This window comes from Salvelinus fontinalis, chromosome 3 (genome assembly GCF_029448725.1).
Source record: "Salvelinus fontinalis isolate EN_2023a chromosome 3, ASM2944872v1, whole genome shotgun sequence".
Taxonomy (NCBI): domain Eukaryota; kingdom Metazoa; phylum Chordata; class Actinopteri; order Salmoniformes; family Salmonidae; genus Salvelinus; species Salvelinus fontinalis.
The window spans coordinates 57852143-57861728 of NC_074667.1; the positions used below are offsets into that span (position 1 = coordinate 57852143).

Below are 9586 nucleotides of genomic sequence, written 5' to 3' on the forward strand. Positions count from 1 at the left end.
ACTGGCTTATGCACTCGTACAGGAGACACCGTGCGCTCTACTGCGTAACACGGCACCTGCCCGTACTCCCGCTCTCCACGGTAAGCCTGGGAAGTGGGCGCAGGTCTCCTACCTGCCCTTGGCCCACTACCTCTTTGCCCCCCCCCCCCCCCCCAAGAAATTTTTGGGTGTTACTTACGGGCTTTTTGGGCTTCCGTGCCAGACGCGTTCCCTCATAACTCCGGTTCCTCTCTCCGGTAGCCTCTGCTCTCCTCAGTGCCTCCAGCTGTTCCCATGGGAGGCGATCCCTACCAGCCAGGATCTCCTCCCATGTGTAGCAACCTTTTCCGTCCAAGATATCGTCCCAAGTCCATTGCTCCTTCTTTTCCTGTCCCTTACTCCGTTGAGTTTTCCCTTGCCGCTTGGTCCTAGCGTGGTGGGTGATTCTGTAAGGGCTGTCTCTCTCCTCATCCTCGGACGAGGAGAGGAGAGAAGGATCATCAGACCAAAATGCAGCAGTAGGGAAATAGGCCATCTCTTTATTTGACACGATGATGGCAACACGAAACAAAACACTTTCAAATATACAAAAACAAGAAAACGACGTTGACGAAACCTGAACATAAACTTACATAACTAAACGTAAACTCACGGACAGGAAACAGACGACATCAAAATAAACGAACAGCCAAACAGTCCCGTATGGTACATACATTCGACGACACAGGAGACAATCACCCACAAACAAACAGTGAGAACACCCTACCTAAATATGACTCTTAATTAGAGGAGAACGCAAAACACCTGCCTCTAATTAAGAGCCATACCAGGCAACCAAAACCAACATAGAAACAGATAACATAGACTGCCCACCCAAAACACATGCCCTGACCTAAACACATACAAAAAACAACATAAAACAGGTCAGGACCGTTACAATGGAGAATCCCAACAAAACATGTCCCAGTTTTCATGCTACTACAGTAGTGTGCATAACACTGTTAGCTCAGCAAACAGACAAACGTAAAATACTGTATCCAGTACAGGTTACAATTACAGTAAATAACTACAACAACAAACATAAAAAATAATCTGAAAAAAACTGACAATATTGTACAGAAAATACTACAGTAAACATACTATACATTATCTCTTCGCCTAGCTGGATCTGGCCAGAGAATTTCATCAACATCACAAGCAATATCGTCATTAGCAAGACAACACGGGAATAACCGTCTTGAATGTCGAATCCATCCTTGCACAGCTGCGCCGTCGACTTGGTCACAGGCGTCCTCCATGGCCTGAATGAGGGGTACCTGAGCCTGGGGCTGGAGATCGTAAACCTTCCACCGCCATGCAGAGAAAAACTCTTCATTAGGGTTTAGAAATGGAGAGTATGGTGGAAGGTATAGTACTGTCAACTGTGGATGGTGTTGAAACCAGTTCTGGACCAAAGCAGAGCGGTGGAATGACGCATTGTCCCAGAAGACCGTGTATTGCATCTGGTGCATTTCATTACCTACTGTGACGATGTGGTGCAATCGGTCCAAAAATGCGAGAATGTGAGGTGTGTTGTAAGGGCCCATTTTGGCATGACGGAGGACAACCCCATGCTGTGAAATTGCAGCGCAAAGGGTGATGTTATCCCCACGTTGCCCTGGGACATTGATTATAGCCCTGTGGCCAATGATATTTCTGCCTCGCCTTCTTGCTTTTGTGAGGTTGAACCCTGCCTCATCAGTATACAGTATATGAATTCATGCAGGATTTCCTCAGCATCCATCTGCAAAACTCCCTGAAATACAGTGAAAGACAAGATTGTGTAGTTCAGGATAGGTCTAGTATACAGTCAATGTTAAAAAGTCATGTGTGCAGTATGCAACATCACAGTGCTAAAGTGAACAATAAAAACCTCCACATACTCATGCCGCAGCCGTTTGACCCTCTCTGAATTCCGCTCAAAAGGCACTCGATAAAGTTGTGTCATTTGAACCTGATGTCTTTTCAGGATGCTTGCCAGTGTTGACTGAGAGACCTGATGGACATTATTGAAAATGGCATGGTCACCGATAATGTTGGCTTGTAGTTCTCTGAGCCTGATAGCATTATTGGCCAAAACCATGTCTATTATCTCTCTCTCTTGTTCTTGCGTGAATATGGGCCCCCTTCCTCCTTGTCGTTCCCGACCCTCAATCCTATGTAGAGAATAATACATGTAACTTACTGTACAATGTCACAGGAAGGGGTATCACAAGTGCGGATATGGTGCATACAATAAGCGGCTGATTACTGTAACTGTAGACAGATCTTCTTTTGCCTGTTTTCCTGTCGAAAAGTGACGTTATGACAGATGCCACTGTATATCTGCTAAGATTTGGCTGAACTCTCAGTCCAGCCTCCCTCAGCGTCAATCCGTGGTTCACAACATGGTCCACTAGTGTTGCACGAATGTCATTTGATAAGTTTGGTCCTCTTCTTCTTTGTGCACATTCTCTTCCTTCTTCAGGTCTTCCTCGACCTCTGACTCTGACTCTGACTCGGCCTCTGCCTCTGCCTCGGCCTCTTCCTCTACCTCCTTCTCTGTGTACTCCTCCTCTCACCCTCACTCTTCTTCTGACTCCTTCCATTTTGGTTGAAGGCAGGTGAACCTACCTCCTGCATTTTTATAGTGCTTAAACCTGATTGGTGTGTCTACAATTTAGCAATCATGTGTTTGTGCACCTGATGGCTGTGTTTAACAGATTGGCTCATAGGTGTGGTAATTTGACAGTCAGTGCTTTTGAATTGCAAGGAAGTGACATCATGATATACTTCTGTGTCTGATGTATACAAGTGTGTTTAGTGTTTTGCAAATCACTGTGTGTAATGTTTTGCAAATAGTGTGAAGCTGACAATGTGCTTACAGTTGTGCAAATCTAGCCTTGTGTTTTGCTCCTTGAGTGTAAGGTTTTGCTAATTGTGGGAAAAGTTCAATTGTAGTGTGTCAGCAATCGTAAAAAACTGTAACAGTTGTTTTTGTTTGTATTTTTACGAGCGGAGAGCAGCTATTCAGCTCCAGTGTGTGTGTGTGTCCTGTCATAACGTAGTAACCATGCCCCATCATTGATCCCCGGTTTAGCGGCGCGTTTGTGGAGCTTTTCAAAGAGCTGCTGTGGTTCAAGACATTGATTGTTACACCATCAAAGATAAGTTGTACAAATTCTGATTGACAGGCATGTCTTTTTCATGTTGTCTTCATTTAATCCACACACATTTTGTATTGATGTCCTCTCTTCGGGCTTTTCTTGAATGTACTGTTCTTCCAACCCGTCTGTCTCTCTACTAAACTCAGGGAATTTTCCATTCAAAGAATATTGCTGGGGATATTGCTGCTCAAATTAGAGGGTTTTGGTCAGCCTTCAGGATTGTCAGACTAGCAAAGGAGTCTGAAAGCCTGGAATAATACCACACTCAGTTCTATTCTCTTAACACTTTGCCTTATTACCATGAGGCTGTGGGCACCAGATATCCATGACAGACACTTTCTTTACATCATGCTTTCACTCACATTGGATGATTCATTAATTGAATGTGTGCAACTAACAAAGCATACCCACATCACAGACTGTATTTCAATTGTATGTTTTTATTTCTTTTTATAGAAATATAACTTCCTGTAAATGTCCTGTTTTATTTATGGATATTGGTGTTCAGTCCTCAGTCCAATTGTTGGGGCCAGGAGCCACCAGGCAGCTACAGTGCCTTCAGGAAAGTATTCAGATCCCTTGACAATTTCCACATTTTGTTACGTTACAGCCTTATTCTAAAATGGATTAAATAACTAAAAGATCTTCAGCAATCTACACACAATACTCCATAATGACAAAGCGAAAACAGGTTTTTCTAATTCTTACAAATTCATTCAAGTTAAAAAACAGATACCTTATTTACATACTGTCACGCCCTGACCTTAGAGAGACTTATTATTTCTCTATTTGCTTAGCTCAGTGTGTGATTTGGGTGGGCATTCTAGTTTGTCTATTTCTTTGTTGGGTATGGTTCCCAATCAGAGGCAGCTGTCCATCGTTGTCTCTGATTGGGGATCATACTTAGGCAGCCCTTTTTCCCACCTTCAGTTGTGGGATCTTATTTTTGTACAGTTACTGTGTAGCCTGCAGAACGTTACATTTGTTTATCTTTTTTTTTTTGGTGTTCATCAAAAATAAAGAACGATGTACGCTTACCACGCTGCACCTTGGTCCATTCCTTTCGACGAGCGTAACATACACTACCGTTCAAAAGTTTGGGGTCACTTAGAAATGTCCTTGTTGTTGAAAGAAAATCACATTTTTTGTTCTTTAAAGTAACATAAAATTCAGAAATACAGTGTAGACATAAAAGACTATTGTAGCTGGAAACGGCTGATTTTTAATGGAATATCTACATTGGCGTACAGAGGCCCGTTATCAGCAACCATCACTCCTGTGTTCCAATGGCACGCTGTGTGAGCTAATCCAAGTTTATAATTTTAAAAGGCTAATTGGTCATTAAAAAAACCTTTTGCAATTATGTTAACACAGCTGAAAACTGTTTGTTCTGATTAAAGAAGCAATACAACTGGCCTTCTTTAGACTAGTTGAGTATCTGGAACATCAGCATTTGTGGGTTCGATTACAGGCTCAAAATGGACAGAAACAAATAACTTTCTTCTGAAACTCATCAGTCTATTCTTGTCCTGAGAAATGAAGGCTATTCCATGCAAGAAATTGCCAAGAAACCGAAGATCTCGTACAACGTTGTGGACTACTCCCTTCACAGAACAGCATAAACTGGCACTAACCAGAGTAGAAAGAGGAGTGGGAGGCCCCGGTGCACAACTGAGCAAGAGGACAAGTACATTAGAGTGTCTAGTTTGAGAAACAGATGCCTTACAAGTCCTCAACTGGCAGCTTCATTAAATAGTACCAGCAAAACATCAGTCTGCCAGAGTTGAGGACTTGTGAGGTGTCTGTTTTTCAAACTAGACACTCTAATGCACTTGTCCTCTTGCTCAGTTGTGCACCGGGGCCTGCCACTCCTCTTTCTATTCTGGTTAGAGACAGTTTGCTCTGTTCTGTGGTTAGGGAGAAGCCATTGAGGCGTGTTGTTGTTTTGAGTCATAAAGTTCTGTGATGTTTTCACTAATGAACCTGATCTGTTAAGCACCTCTGTTTCATACCAGCCTTTGTGTTCACATAATTAATGGATGTGTAATTGGTTGCTGTTGTAAATGATCAGAGGTAAGAGCAATCAAATATTTGGCTTTCAGTGGTTAGACAGCCAGTTGGGTTCTGCTGGGAGTGATTGGGCCCAGCTATGTGGAAACTGGCCATCCCTTCATCCATACAATTACACAGCATTCTCCTCTGCTCACTGAACTTGAATAGGAGGTGTCCGAAGTCTGGGTTGGAGTTACTCTTGGGGTGCAGGGAGCAGGGAGCAGCTGTTTCACTCAGGTCATCTGTACAATAATCATTAGGTTTGTTTATTTACTTCCATGTGACTGATCCATAGCCTGGACTCTAGGTGTGGATGGGAGAGGATGGGCAGGGACCATTGGAGAAATAATGTTCCACAACCCACAGCGACACTTCCTGTTGACTGTGTTGTTTACTAAAATGGAACTGGAAACTTATCAACCACACATGTTGATTATTGTTGATGGTTGCATTATTGCATTGCTGTTCCACAATTTTGTGTCTTTAATGAAAAAGGAAGTATTGATGGTGGTTATACTCTGACTGAGAGGCATGTCCCCCCACATGGAGGATGGTGCGGTCCGGGTGCAGTGTTATTGACTGAACATGGTGGTTGTTGCGGGGGTGCCCATTGAAGTAGTTAAATCCTCTCTCTGTTTTCACAGCAGCGAGTATGTAGGCAGCATTAATCTGGCCCAGCTGGACAGAGGGAAATTAATGATCATTTACACTGACAACATAATCGGGCTTCACACTGTCCTCCGATACTAAATTGCTTCTTTTGTTCCGCAGGATCTCCCTCTCTCGCTCTCTCTCTACTCTCTCTCTGACTCCCATTCTCTCTCTCTCTCATTCTCTCTCTATCGCAAAAGTGCATACTGGCATTTTAATATAACTTTATTGAGTGATCCTCACTTCAGGAAATGTTTTAGTTTTTTCTGGGAGAGGTGGAGGTCTGAAAAGGACAGTTTTGAATCTCTTCAACAGTGGTGGGATAAAGGGGAACATCCAGATTCAACAATTCTGGAATCAATACACAATGAATATCACCAGAGATATCACCAGATCAATGAATGCCATAGAGTCTGAAATAGTGGAACTGCTGATGTTAGTTTAGACCACAGGAGATCGAGGCCATAGTCAGGCATTCAAGATCAGGAAATTGATCAGGATTGATCAAATTGATCAGGAGAAGGCATTTGACCGAGTTGAACATCAATACTTATGGTGTACTTTTGAGGCTTTTGGTTTCAGTTCTGGTTTTCTTGCCATGATCAGGGTGATATATGGTGACATTGAAAGTGTATTGAAAGTTAACGGTGGCTTGAGTGCTCCTTATAAAGTGTGTAGAGGTATTAGGCAGGGGTGTTCGTTGTCTGTAATGTTGTATGCCATCGCTATAGAGCCACTACTAAATAGCATTAGAAGTCACATTGAATGGTGTGGTTGAAATGGTGGAAGGGAGGATGAGGAGATGGCGTTGGTTGTTATCTCGTATGTCATATAGGGTCACACTATTATTGTTAACAATGTGGTTACCTCTGCACTGTGGCATCGGTTGTCATGTTTAGAGCCTCAGTCAGGCCTTCTGGCCAAGTTACAGGCAATTATTGTAGATTTATTGGGGGATAAATATCATTGGGTTCCACAAAGTGTTTTGTATTTGTCAAAAGAGGAGCGGGGACAAGGTCTTGTGCATCTGCTAGTAGGGCTGCTGCATTCCGGGTTTCAGTTTATTCAAAGATTGCTTTATGGACTGAAACATGTGGTGTGGAGAGGGGTGGCAGGTCTGGTATTACAGAAGGTAGGGGGATTAGATTTAATGGATAGAGGACGGGTGGCTGAACATTGGGGGTGAGTTTGGAAAGGATTGTCAGACAACTTCTGGGAAGTTGCAGGAAGTCTCTGTCATCAGAAGAGTGGATTATCATCATGAGTTACTACAGAAAGACCCAGATGAAGACGCCCCATTTCCCAGACTAGGGATTACACCGGATATCCCAGAGTCAGACAGAAAGGATTTAGTAGTGGATGTGAGAGGGTTGGAAGAGGTGGGTTTGGATGAGGTGAATGGGAAGGAGTTATATAGGGGGGGTGTCAAGGTTTTAAATAAAGATATATTGAAAAATAGAAAAGACACTTCTTGGGGGGTAAAACTGGGCCTTGATTACTAGGTTAAGCCAGCATGGAGAGCACTGTACAAGCCATCGTTATAAAAGGGTACTGGTGATATGCAATGGACGGTGTTGCATGGTATCATTGCAGTTAATGTTTTTGTATGTCATTAATTCAGATATTAGAGATGGATGTCCTTTTTGTAATATAAGAAAAACAATTGTTCACTGTTTTATGGAGTGTGAGAGGATAAAGCCTCTTTTTGAAATACTAGAGTCTTTGTTTACAGCTGTAGGGGAGATTTTCAATAACACTGTTTTTATTTTGGGGTGTCAATATAGTAAGCTACAGAACAGATAATGTAAACTGTTCAATTTGATTTTGGGTCAAGCTAAAATGTAAATTTCTCTGAGTAGGAAAAATAAGACAGATAAGGGACATGTGTTTTTAAAGGATTAGTAAAAGAGAGAATACAAGTGGATTTTGAGTTCTTCTCGGCTGTAAAAGACCTCCTATTGTTTGAGGAGAAGTGGACTTATGAAGGAGCGGTATTTTTTCTGGAGGAGGGGAAACAATTTTTTGTTGACGTAATAAGTTGAATGTAAATTATTTTTTATTTAATGTATTAATGTATGTTTATTTAAGAAGGACACATTTGTTGTGTAATTTCTGAAAAGGCAGTGTGGCAATATTTGTGTTAAAACTCTCTCTCTCTCTCTCTCTACTCTCTCTCTCTCCTCTCGTTCTCCCTCTCTACTCTCTCTCTCTTTTTCAGGTTGTTTTCTGTTATCGGTCATTAAGTGCCAAGTTTCCATGGAAACAGTCAGTTTGAAGGGGGACTGTCTGGCGAGGTGTAAAAGTGGCCCTGTCTTCAATATGGAGATATTATCTCCTCTCAGTGTGAACTTGTCCAGTTTACTGTATCACTCTGCCATCGGCAGGCAAGGGGTGGCTAAAGAACCAGGGGTTGGTGGTGGTAGACATCTCTATTGGAAGATTATGTGGGTGTCTATAGCTTATCTCTACTTCCCCTTAGACAGGAAAAGTAACGTAGTCTATACACATTCTATAGTAGTACACACATTAGCATGGCGTGTTAAAACTCCTTATCTCCTGTGCCTGGTCTGTGTGGCTGGTCCTGTAATGCCATCACTTTTAAGAGCAGTGACCCTGTTGGCAGGTTACACGGGGAGCCGTCGTGGTGTAATTAGGCCTAGCTCTGTGTGTAATTACTTACTGCTCTCTGTCAGCCCCAGCAGACAGCCACACACACTGCAGTCTGGAGGAGGGGAAGGGGGCGGAGCCGAGGTACAACCAAGGGCAAGCCTACAGGACATTACACTGTAGTGGTCTCTCCCTCTCTCTCTTCTCTCTCTCTCCCTCTCTCTCTCTCTCTCGCTCTCTCTCTTCCCTCCCTCTCTCTCTTCTCTCTCCCTCTCTCTCTTCTCTCCCTCTCCCTCTCTCTCTTCTTTCTCCCTCTCTCTCTTCTCTCTCCCTCTCTCTTCACTCTCCCTCTCGCTCTTCTCTCTCCCTCTCTCTCTTTTCTCTCCCTCCCCCGATGGGAGGTGAAACGAAGTCCCTGAGTCAGTCAAAATCCCTGTGTCACTTTATGAAAGGCACAGGGGTTAAATGTTCATTCTGGGGTATATGGAAGTAATCCGCTCTGTGTTAAATTGTCTCAGAAATGTCCCTTCTCTCACCCTCCTTTGTGAACAGTGAGATTTAGGCTGAGTGTGGCAGTGGCAGCACAAAATGGCTGCCATAATAACTGTCAATCAGGTGGGTGCCAGGCTTATGATATCAGACCTCCACTGAACAGTGAATGTATTATATGAACAAACCATTTTCTAGTTCTATATTCATGGTCATTACTCATGGACTAAAAGGACACAAATTAACCAGCAATAATTTAACATAATGTGAATGTGTAATATGCTTATGAACGTGTAATATGTGGTTTGAAGTATTTTAGGTCCTGGAGTGTAAGGCTATTATTGTGGTATTGTGAATTCTCCTAACACCACACTATTCCCCCAGCTCAGTTACATAACGTTGCTCTGCTGACCTCCTCTCCCAGTTTTATAATACCACTAGCTATGAAATCCCCGCTCCCCAAAACTCAGCCAATCCATTTTTTTGTTCCATTGTTAACTGCTTACTTTCATCTCATTACTTATCTTGTATTTCCTGATGTTTTTTTCAGAGGGGAACGTACTATGGAGATTAAGGATTACAGCTACTTTAATTTGCAGTGAGTGCTATATTATAGCAAAACG

The 9586-nt window shown here is 42.8% G+C and overlaps 1 protein-coding gene across 6 annotated transcripts in view; it reads left to right on the forward strand.

Moving 5' to 3' along the window:
- The window catches only part of LOC129851184 (voltage-dependent calcium channel subunit alpha-2/delta-2-like), a 460295-nt gene that overhangs the window by 69667 nt on the left and 381042 nt on the right, over positions 1-9586 (forward strand). The gene's annotated exons all lie outside the window — the stretch shown is intronic.